This window comes from Pantherophis guttatus, chromosome 2 (assembly GCF_059756535.1).
Source record: "Pantherophis guttatus breed Tessera chromosome 2, ASM5975653v1, whole genome shotgun sequence".
Lineage (NCBI taxonomy): Eukaryota > Metazoa > Chordata > Lepidosauria > Squamata > Colubridae > Pantherophis > Pantherophis guttatus.
Window position 1 is genome coordinate 6,052,434 of NC_142064.1, and position 12,572 is coordinate 6,065,005.

Consider the following 12,572-nt stretch of genomic DNA (forward strand, 5'->3'; position numbering starts at 1 on the left):
CTATGGAGCACCCACAACTTCTGAAGGACCACTAGATCTTGTTCTGCTGTCAGTTTTCTCTGTTTCTAAGCCCATCCAACTTACTGCTAATTATCCTCTTCTTCTTTTTCCTTTCACCCTTCCTAGCGTGAAGAGCTTCTCCAAAGACGTGAAATGTTTTTGTGACTCAGTAAAGCCACTCTAGTTGCAGCGGAGAACAAATTCCACTCTAGAAAAAACAAGAACAACAACTGAGATGGCTTAGACGCTAGATACTTCATTAGACAATCACACCATCACATACGGTGTCTAGATAAGGTCCATCAAGTTTTTTTTCAAAAACTCTCTGTAGTGTAGTATACTTTCTACTTTGTTTTATGGGACAGTCGATGTAATTGTCATTCAAGCAGTGTTAATAGGTCTCCGGAGGCCTATCAAATCTTTCATTCAGTTTCAATCAAAGTATTTCTGGACTTTTCATATCAGTCTAGTTTGCCCCCATCATCGGTTCGATGTCAGATTGGGCACCGTTCCAAGACCATTGACGCAGAACCTTGTCTGCGTCCAAATTTGGGGAGCTATCTGTCATATTAGCAGCTCATGCTGAAGTCATCTTGCAGCCAACTAACTTAAACACACATAAATGCATGCGAGATTAAAGTCATTCTAAATCACATTGGTATTCCTTCTGGAAGACACCAGACTCTATTATTCTAAAAATTTCATTCAACCATGGAATTAAGATCCCAAAGAATGGATTGCAATAAACATGCCCTTTGGAAAAAAAAAATCAAATTACTCATATTTCAAGCGTTTTTATTGCAAATTAAAATGCATGGTTTAGACCATATTTCAATTATCGTCTCTACATTACTGTTTAAGCAAATGACTGGAGTTAACAAGAGAGCTACTACATTTTGAATACATTGATTTTCTGCTTGGTGTAAACTCTAAATAGCCGATTAGAAGGCTGTGAATCAGAAGAGCTTCGTGTACCTAATACACTCAGCACTAAATTATGAGCTGAAAACTCTGTTGCTTCTTGAATGGAATGCAGATATATTATTAGCAGTTGTACCCCACTGGTCATCTCTGTCCAGTTTGAAAAACGGCACCAATTTTGATAGATGGATCAAACTAATTTACAAACCCGACGTATTAAAAGTTATAAAAGCTGCTTGAAGTTTCTTCAAGATCAACTGCTTCAAAAAATAAAGAAGCTAATATGTAACTTTGCCTCTATTTCTCAATTCAACGGATAACATCAGTGGCCACCACAAAATAATACCATATCCAAACTTTTTACTATATTAAAAACAAGCAAATCCTCTTCCTGTTTGTTTTCATTCTCCTTCTCTACTATGGGGGAGGAAAATGTGAGGCCAACAGAAGAGAGTATTTGCAACAGAGGGGTTCTTGGTGATTTCTGAGCTTGGTTGTTTTCTTGCAGATGTCTCATGACCAAACTAGGTAACATCATCAGTGTCAGAAGGGAATGGGATTTGCTTTCTGTTTATATACAAGTGACTTGACCTGTCAGTTTTAGTGTGAATGTTCTTGGTAGTTCCTTGATTAGGCTGTTGTGCATTATTTGATTATTGGTTTAGTATTAATACATATAGATGATTTAGATAGATAGATAGATAGATAGATAGATAGATAGATAGATAGATAGATAGATAGATGATAGATAGATAGATAGATAGATAGATAGATAGATAGATAGATAGATAGATAGATAGATAGATAGATGGATGGATGATAGAGATAGATAGATAGATAGATAGATAGATAGATAGATAGATAGATAGATAGATAGATAGATAGATAGATAGATAGATAGATAGATAGATAGATAGATAGACAGACAGACAGACAGACAGACAGACAGACAGACAGATAGACAAACAGACAGGCAAATAGATATAGATGATAGATAGACAGACAGACAGATAGATAGATATAGATGATAGTTGATAGATAGATAGATAGATAGATAGATAGATAGATAGATGATAGATAGATAGATAGATAATAGATAGATAATAGATAGATAGATAGATAGATAGATAGATAGATAGATAGATAGATAGATAGATAGATAGATAGATAGATAGATAATGGATGGATGGATGGATAGAGATAGATAGATGATAGATGGATGGATGGATGGATAGGTGGGTGGAGATAGATAGAAGATAGAGATAGATAGATAGATAGATAGATAGATAGACAGACAGATAGACAGACAGATAGACAGATAGACAGACAGACAGACAGACAGACAGACAGACAGACAGATAGACAAACAGACAGACAGGCAAATAGATATAGACTGGGTAGATCAGGGCAGGGTGACGAGGAATAGTCTTGAGAATGTTATCTGGGAGGAGTTTGATGCTGTGACTCCTGATGATGTGGACAGGATTTTGGGGAGACTTAGTGCGGCCACATGTTTACTGGACCCGTGTCCCTCCTGGTTGGTACTGGCTTCCCGGGAGGTTACACGAGGCTGGCTCCAGGGTGTTATCAACGCTTCGTTGAGTGAGGGTTACTTCCCCACCGCCTTGAAAGAGGCGGTGGTGAGGCCTCTCCTCAAGAAGCCGTCCCTGGATCCGGCAATATTGGCCAACTATCGTCCTGTCTCCAACCTTCGCTTTATGGCGAAGGTTGTTGAGAGTGTGGTCGCACGACAGTTTCCGCAATTCCTGGAGGAAACATCTTATCTAGATCCGTTCCAGTCGGGTTTCAGGTCTGGGCACAGCACAGAAACGGCATTGGTCGTGTTGGTTGATGATCTCTGGAGGGCTCGGGACAGGGGTTGTTCCTCTGTTCTGGTCCTGTTAGACCTCTCAGCGGCTTTTGATACCATCGACCATGGTATCATGCTGCACCGGCTGGAAGAGTTGGGGGTGGGAGGCACCGTGTTGCGGTGGTTCTCCTCCTTTCTCTCTGACCGGTCGCAGTTTGTGTTGGCAGGGGGGCAGAGGTCGACCTCGAGGCCTCTCATTTGTGGAGTGCCGCAGGGATCGGTCCTCTCGCCCCTTCTGTTCAACATTTATGTGAAGCCGCTGGGTGAGATCATCCGTGGCTTTGGGGTGAGATACCACCAGTACGCTGATGACACCCAGCTGTACATCTCCACCCCAGGCCACCCCAACGATGCCCTTGAAGTGATGTCCCAGTGCCTGGAGGCTGTACGGGTCTGGATGGGGAGGAACAGGCTCAAGCTCAACCCTTCCAAGACTGAGTGGCTGTGGCTCCCGGCATCCCGATATAGTCAGTTGACTCCATCACTGACTATTGGGGGCGAGTCATTGGCCCCCACAGAGAGGGCTCGCAATCTGGGAGTCCTCCTGGATATGCAGCTGTCCTTGGAGGAACATCTGACGGCTGTAACCAGGGGGACCTTTTGTCAGGTTCGCCTGATTCGCCAGTTGCGGCCCTTTCTTGATCGGGATTCCCTGTGCACAGTCACTCATGCCCTCGTCACCTCTCGCCTTGACTACTGCAACGCTCTCTACATGGGGCTCCCCTTGAGGAGCACCCGGAGGCTCCAACTGGTCCAGAACGCAGCAGCGCGGGTAGTGACGGGAGCAGCATGGCGCTCCCATGTAACACCGCTCCTGCGCGAGCTGCACTGGCTCCCAGTTGTCTTCCGGGTGCGCTTCAAGGTGTTGGTTATCACCTTTAAAGCGCTCCATGGCATAGGGCCTAGCTATCTGCGAGACCGCCTGCTGCTACCGACGACCTCCCAGCGACCCGTGCGCTCCCACAGAGAGGGCCTCCTCGGGGTGCCATCAGCCAAACAATGCAGGCTGGTGACCCCCAGGGGGAGGGCCTTCTCTGTGGGGGCACCCACCCTCTGGAATCAGCTCCCCCCAGAGATAAGGAGAATCCAAGACCTCAGTGCCTTCCGTCGCGCCCTTAAAACCTATTTATTTAAACAAGCCGGGCTGGCTTAAGATGAAATTTTTAACTGTTTTTAAATGTTTTAAACGTTTTTAATTGGTAAATGAGTTTTAATTGGGCCAAATTTATATATCTTTTAATTGTTTTTAATATTTGTTCTGCATGTTTTTTTTAATCTGGCTGTACACCGCCCTGAGTCCTTAGGGAGAAGGGCGGTATAGAAATCCAATATAAAATAAAATAAAATAAAATAAATATAGATGATAGATAGACAGACAGACAGATAGATAGATATAGATGATAGTTGATAGATAGATAGATAGATAGATAGATAGATAGATAGATAGATAGATAGATAGATAGATAGACGGATGGACGGGTGGATAGTCAGACAGACAGACAGATAGATAAAGAAAAGTTTCCTCTCTTCCTCCTCTTCCTCCACAAACCCCTTCCCTTCTAGCATGGATGAAGTTACCTAGATGGGTAATGAAATATCTGCTGAAAACAACCAAGCTCAGAGAGCAACAAGGACCCCTCAGTTCCACCTGAGTCACAAATATTCTCTTCTACTGATACTAGCGATCGTATCAATCAGTAGATAATGCCATAGGTATTTCTACCACGCACTGGGCTGGGGGCTGGATTAGATGATCTCCAAGTTTGCTAGATGATAAGGATGATGTCAATGACATCACGATGGTGATAATGATGCAAATCAATCTACTACAGGATAGAGGAGGAATGTCTGGCACAAGGTCACCCAGATGCAGAGATGCAAACAGAGAGAGAGAGAGAGAGACAGACAGAGACAGAGACAGAGACAGAGACAGAGACAGAGAGACAGAGACATGAAGAGAGAGAGAGAAAAACAGAGATGCAGAGAGAGTGAGAGAAACAGAGAGACAGAGAGAGACAAAGAGATGAAGAGAGAGAGACAGACAGAGAGATGCAGAGAAAGATGCAGAGAGAGATGAGAGAGAGACACAGAAAGAGAGAGAGATGCAGAGACACAGAGAGAGAGAGAGACAGACAGAGACAGAGACAGAGACAGAGACAGAGACAGAGACAGAGACAGAGACAGAGACAGATAGAATAATCAATACCGATCTGATAATCCCAGCAATGCCATCTAATTCAGGTTTCAGATAATTGCTATGCCATAATATTATTTATTCTAGCTAAATGTATCAAGCACGAAAAATGCTTTATGCATTTTAAAGTTGGATTTTATTTGCTGTATGCTAACTTTTTAACCCTTTAGTACGTCTGTGTGCGTGTGTGTTTGCATTTAAAAGTCAGTCCTCAGTAACAGATTGACTCATTTAACACCTATTGCAATTACAACAGTGTAAAAAAAAAACCCAAAACAATCCCAGGTTTGTGACCATTTCTGTTGCCACCATTTGAGACCTATCCAACTGGTTTATGACAAACAGAATTAATGAAGAAGGAGGAAGTAAAATTATACAATATAGTCATGTGATGTTTTGCTTGACAATTGCGGTGATATAATTTACAATCACAACTGAGCCCCAAATTTCTGTCGTTAAGCAAGACAGTTGTTAAGTGCATTTTGTCCAATTTTACGATCTTTCTTGCCGTGGGTGTTAAGTTGTTGCAGTTGTTAAGTTAGCAAGCGAATCTGGCTTCACCATTGACTTTGCTTGTCAGAAGATTGCAAAAGGGGAATCGCAAACACACAACCAACTGCCAAGTGCCCGAATTTTGATCGTGCAACCACGAGGATGCTGCAAAGGTCATAAGTGTGAAAACATAACATCAAGCGCCGGGGAAATCAGCAGATTTAGGCATGTCAAATAAATACAAAGTTTTATTGCAAATTTAAGTTCTCTACAAGAATCTGGCCAACTAACAGCCAAGGGAAATGAGCAGGAGATAAGAAAGGCATTCATGCTGGCCTGGATTTAGATCTCTGGAGGGCTTACAGGGATTTGTGACTTATGATGTATTTGACCCCTCCATCGGGCTCAACCTGATCATCTTCTACACATTTTTTCAGAGCTGTTGTAACTTTGGTCACTGCATAAATGAATTGTAAGACAAGGACTATTGATAGGGACTGAATGGGAAGTGATGTCATAAGTCTGTTGCAGTCATGTCATATTCGTCTTAGCAATCATAATGTTTAGCAATGGAGTTGCTGGTCCCAGTTTTGGTTGTTGAGGAGTAACTACACACACACACACACACACACACACACACAATATACACAGACATCTCCGTATGTATGTTCTTTATTTCAATTCTACATTAGAAGCATTTCCAATTTGATTATGTTTCAGCAGCTCGATCTTAGTCGATCGGATAGATAAATGTAATAATAGTTTCACTGTAATATTTGACTGCTCTCCAGTACAATATAGATTATCATAAGAAAAAAGTAATCATATTTTTTTTTTCATGCAATACTAAATACCTCATCATTAAAAGATTGACTTTTTTAAATAGACAATCTGTAAACTTTAGCATATTTTAAGGCATATATTCATGGCTCTACAGTGCCTGTGCTTTGTGAAGAAAAAAATTAAACAAGAATATATGGGAAATAAAGTTAAAGAAGATATTCAAAGTAACCTCCATCAAAATCATGTAAAGCTTTTATGTCTGCAAGATTGGAATTGAATTCCCTTTATACGGTAGAATTGACAGAATATTCACTGAAATACATAAAACAAAGTTATTGGGAACCAGAGTAAAAACCAGATAAATTGTAGGCTGAAACAAGATGTTATTATTTCTACTATTGTATATATTCATAGTGAAGTATAGAATACCTCTGATTTAATAAATAAGCTTTTTCAAAATTTCTATACTCAGCTTCCTAATACAGACTCAAAGGTTACTAAGGGAAAGAATAATCATTTTTTAAAAAAAATAATATAGATCCTCTTCATGTTATACGTGAGCAGAGCATTTATTGAATCACCTCAGAAAATCGTATATACTATTAAATCTATAAAAATGTCACAGCTTCTCTTCCTCATGTCACCCTATTGAATAGTATTAGACATACATTGACTTTTTTTCGTATTTATATGGCTAGGAGTTTATATCCAGGCTTTTTTGAATAAAGTTTTTCCCAACTTCTTTAAAGAGATTTAGATAACTCTGGTTTTGGAGGCTGCCACGACATTTTGTGATTGTACAAAAGTATTGAGGAAAAGTTGATATCTGAGGTTGAATAGTCTCAGACCTTCAATTTATGTATCAACGTGTGTTTTTACAGGAATGTAATGTAATGCAAGGGAATATGTAAGGGAATCTAATCTAATCATGTAAGGTTTATTCTTTTATTTATTTTATTCTTTTATTCCATTCCATTCCATTCCATTCCATTCCATTTCATTTTATTATTTTATTTTATTCTATATTTTATTTTATTTTACTTTATTATTTTATTTCGTTTTATTATTTTATTATTTTAGTTTATATTATATTTTACTTTACTTTATTATTTTATTTTATTTTATATTGTAGTTTATATTTTATTTTATTTTTATTTCATTTTATTTTTATTATTTGTTTTTATATTTTTTTACTTTATTTTTTATTTGATTTTATTATTTCATTTGATTTTATTATTTTAGTTTATTTTGTATTTTATTTACTTTACTTTATCATTATTTATTTTAATTTTATTTTAATCAAATTTTTGGAACTGCCCATCTCCCTCACAGAGGGATTCTTTGATTTACACGACTTACATGGTTGCCTATCTTGTATAATTATTCTAGAATGTTCACAACAATATTTTTTTCCCCCCTTCCATTCAATCATGTCCAAATTTATTTTTATTTATTTTATTTTATTTTGAATTTGTATACCGCCCTTCTCCCTGAGGACTTAGGGCGGTGAACAGCCAAGTAAAAACATCAAGTACAAATATTAAAATACAATTAAAATATATATATAAAAATTTGGCCCCATTAATTAAAAATGATAAACAAAACAATTAAAAACACTTAAAAAATTAGGCCAGCCCAGCTTGCTGGAAAAGGAAGGTTTTAAGGACACGGCGGAAGGCACTGAGGTCTTGGATCCTCCTTATCTCCGGGGGCAGCTGATTCCAGAGGGTAGGTGCCCCCACAGAGAAGGCCCTCCCCCTGGGGGTCACCAGCCTGCACTGTTTGGCTGATGGCACCCCGAGGAGGCCCTCTCTGTGGGCGCGCACGGGTCGATGGGAGGTCGTCGGTGGCAGCAGGCGGTCTCGAAGATAGCTAGGCCCGATGCCATGGAGCGCTTTAAAGGTGGTAACCAACACCTTGAAGTGCACCCGGAAGACCACCGGGAGCCAGTGCAGCTCACGCAGGAGCGGTGTTGGAGACAAGTTCCTGCCGTTTTCCTAGCAAGGTTTTTCAAAGTTTTTATACCGTTGCCACTGTCTCCTTCCTAGGGCTGAGCCAAAATGGCTGACCAAAAGTCCCTCAGTTGGCTTTGTGCCTAAGGCAGGACTAGAAGTCACAGTCTCCCAGTTTCTAGCCTGGTGTCTTAATTACTACAACAAACTGGTTCTCAACAATCCATAAAACATACTTAAAACCAAAGATACTCTTCCCCCTTGGTACCAACTTTTTCCTTTCAGGGACTTTTCACAGAAAATGGGAGCAATTCTATGATCCAACACCTAACATTTAGTGGAATCCATTTTTTTTTGTCTCCTCCTTTTAGAAATGAAATATTCCCTTCGGTTAAGTCGTTTTCTCCAAGAATATCAACATTCTTCTACTAGCGGATAATATTTCTGAATAGTTCTTCACAGAAACATAATTCCTACATGAAGCCTTTGAGTATGCCACAGAGAGAGATCTCCATCCCTCCCTCATTCCACAAAATGCCTATTTTCTTTCTCTTGGGGGTGTAATGTTTATACAAGAAATTTCCTCAGCTCCTAGAGAATTATTTACCACTTGATTCTGCTAAATATTTACACCCAGCTGAGAATGTGGGTTCTTGCAAATCTCCTCTTAATTTCAAGAAGCTTTTGTGCGAGAAGATGGACCTGGTGGATCAAATTAACAGATAAAAGAGTTGGAATGGACTTTATAGTCATCTAGTCTAACCCTCTGCTCAAGCAGGAGACCCTACTCCATTTCTGACAATTGGCAGTTCAATGTTTTCTTGAAATTCTCAAGTGATGAAGCTCCCACAACTTCCAAAGGCAGCTTCTGTTCCATGGGTTGATTGTTCTCACTGTCAGAAAGTTCCTCCTCATTTCTAGGTTGAATCTCTCCTTGGTCAGTTTCCATCCATTATTCCTTGTCTGGCCTTCAGGTGCTTTGAAGAACAGCTTAACCCCCTCCTCTCTGTGGCAGCCCCCCAAATATTGGAAGACTGTTATCATGTCTCCCCTGGTCCTTCTCTTCACTAGACAAGCCATGCCCAGTTCCTGTAACCGTTCATCGTATGTTTTAGCCTCCAGTCCCATAATTATCTTGGTTGCTCTTCTCTGCACTCTTTATCTAGAGTCTCCACATCTTTTTTATAGTGTGGTGACCAAAACTGGATGCAGTACTCTAGGTGTGGTCTTACTAAGCTTTATAGAGTGGTATTAATACCTCACTTGATCTTGATTGTATCCCTCTGTTAATGCAGTTTAGGATTGCATTGGATTTTTTGGCTGCCGCTGCACACTTCTGGCTCATATTTAGCTGGTTATCCACTAAGACTGCAAGATCCCTCTCACAGTCACTGCTATTAAGCCTGGTTTCACCAAGTTTATATGTGTACTTTTGGTTTTTCTTGCCTAAGTGTAGGACTTTACTTTTCTCTACATTGGATTCAAGTATTCAAGTCTGTCAAGATCCATCTGGATCGGATCAGGCCCTCAACTTTTTGAATTTATTTGAGAACCAAGCAAGCTTGAAGAATTTCCCATATTTGAGTCGGACAATCATTTAAGGGCTGTATATCAATTAGAGTCAATTATGATAAAGAGAAGACATTAATTCTGCTGGAATAAATCAGCCAGAGCAGAAGCCATTAAGAGCTATGGAAGTAGCTCTTGATATGGGACTATTTTACCAATGGTTAAATAATGAAAACAGAAGTTAGAAATATGGGGATATAAAAAGAATATAAATGTTATAAAGGAGATTTGTTAAAGTAAATATGTTAAATATTATTGTTCTTATAGTATTAATACTATTGTGATGAATACCACTGTAAACATCTTGTTTATTAAAAATAATTGTACCCAGACAATACACTGTTTGATTGAAATTGAATTTTTACATGTTATATAAACAAAACAAATAAAACAATAATTGGGGTGGGGGGGAGAGCTATGGAAGTAAAGATACATGGCCCATAATTACATAAAAGAGCCACAGAGTCCACAAGGACTATTCTGGGTTGCTAACCTGCAGATGAGCAATAGATGGCAGCAATAGGATCCCCCCCCCAAAAAAATAGTCTCACCAGACTCTGCCACCTAGTGACCTTCTGTAGTATTGCAGCCCAAATCTGATAGCCCTGAAATGAAGCCAGATTTTGATTGAGTGTTAGCAACATTTTCTAATTGTAAAATGGGTGGAACATTGGAGTCCAATTCTTGATTAACAGATTAACAGAGTTGGAAGGGACCTTGTAGGTCATCTAGTCGAACCTCCTACCCAAGCAGGAGACCCTACACCATTTCTGACAGATGGCAGCCCAGTCTCTTCTTGAAAGCTGATGTTCTGGGCTTCCCTTTATTAGATGTTTTATTAAGGACTCTTCTGTGAAAAGCATCATAAGATGCCACCAAACTCTTGGCTGCTTCTCCTACAGTGGAAAACTGTTAGGCGGGAAGGAGCTGGAGCAAGGATGGGAGCTCACCCTGTCATGTGGAGCTTGGGTCTCAAACCCAGACTCTCAGCTTTCCACCTGACAAACTCAGATTTTTAACTGCTGAGCCATCATACCTCCCATGACAGATAGATGCCATAGATGTTGATCCTCCCACATCTTTCAACCTCCTCATTTATAACAAGACATGGAGGATGAAGGCTGACTATCTCAACTTCCTTCTAGAAGATCAGGAGCTGGAGATCTCAGGTGGCATGGCCAGATTTGATATACTGGCTACGAAAGGACACAGACAACTGTTTCAAGTCAGATACACGAGATTATCCTATTTACCTTATGTCCAAATAATTTTATAATATTCTGGTATACCGTTTTAGCTAGATGGGGCTTTGTTATTTTATTATCGTCTTATTTTTTTTTACCTGTTATGGTCTCCTTGTAATAAGGTAAACTTTTCTGTCAATCACTGAGTGTTTGTTCTTCCACAAATTGCTGTTGAACTGTGATGTTTCAAGCAACAAATGAAGAAATGTCAGGATTTATGAAATAACTGAACATTGTTATTTTTGTACATTGATGAAAGGCTCTGCGTATTTCAGTTCTTACATCTTGCCTTTCCTTCTGGGACTCAAGTGACACTCCTGTTGTTGTTTTTCCCACCACAACCCTACCTTAGCAAGGCAGGTTGTCCTCGGAGTCATCTGGGGTCTTCTCCAGCCAAGGACAAATGTAAATCTGGCTCTCCTTAGTTCTGTGTATAGGGTGCGGTGGCTCAGTGGTTAAACTTACTGAGTTTAACCTGACTGCCTGGACTTGAGATCTGAGCTCTGCACAATGGAGTAAGCTCCCATTCCTTGCTCCAGCTCCTGTCCACCTAGCAGTTCAAAAGCATGAAAATGCAAGTAGATAAATAGGTACCACTTTGGTGGGAAGGCAACAGCATTCTGTGTGCCTCAGTGTGTAGTCACATTGGTGACATGATCATGGAAGCATCTTCGGACAATGTTGGCTTCCTCAGCTAAGAAGTGGAAATGAGCACCAGCCCCTAGAATCAGATATAACTGGACAGGTGCAAGCTTTATCTTTAGTTATGTTGATCTACAGAGATTCTCCGTCATCCAGGTCATGGTTGTCTCAAAGATGATTTTTCAGGAGGCAACTGGACTGTCTTGTTGTTGTTTTTTCTTTGAAGATGTTTCACTTCTCATCCAAGAACCTTCTTCAGCTCTGAATGGATGGTGGGGAAAGGTAAGGATTTATACTCCTTAGAGACAGCTGGTCATTTGCATCTTTTTATAGAGTCGTTGAGGCACTTGGAGTTTTATCTGTAGTCCTCAGGGTCACATGAGTAGTGCAAATGGTTCCTGTAATCTGCAATTTTTTCCTCAAAATCTGTTCATACTCTCACACCATTCAAAGAATGTTCACCCCAAAGTGCATGGCTAAAAGTCCATGGAGATTCTCAGTCATCCAGGTCATGGTTGTCCCAAAGCAGAGGTGGGTTTCAGCAGGTTCTGACCAGTTCTGGAGAACCGGTAGCGGAAATTTTGAGTAGTTTGGAGAACCGGTAAATGCCACCTCTGACTGGCCCCACCCACATCTATTCTCTGCTTGCAGAATCCCAGCTGATCAAGAGGAAATGGAGATTTTACAGTCTCCTTCCCCTGCCATGCCCACCAAGCCACACCCACAGAACCGGTAGTAAAATATTTGAAACCCACCACTGTCCCAAAGGTGCCTTTTCAGATGGACTTCCTTGTTTTTTTTTTCTTTGAAGACATTTCACTTCTCATCCAAGAAGCTTCTTGAGCTCTGGCAGGATGGTGGGGAATGGAAGGATTAGGTTTAAGGCAGTGGTGGGATTCAGCCGG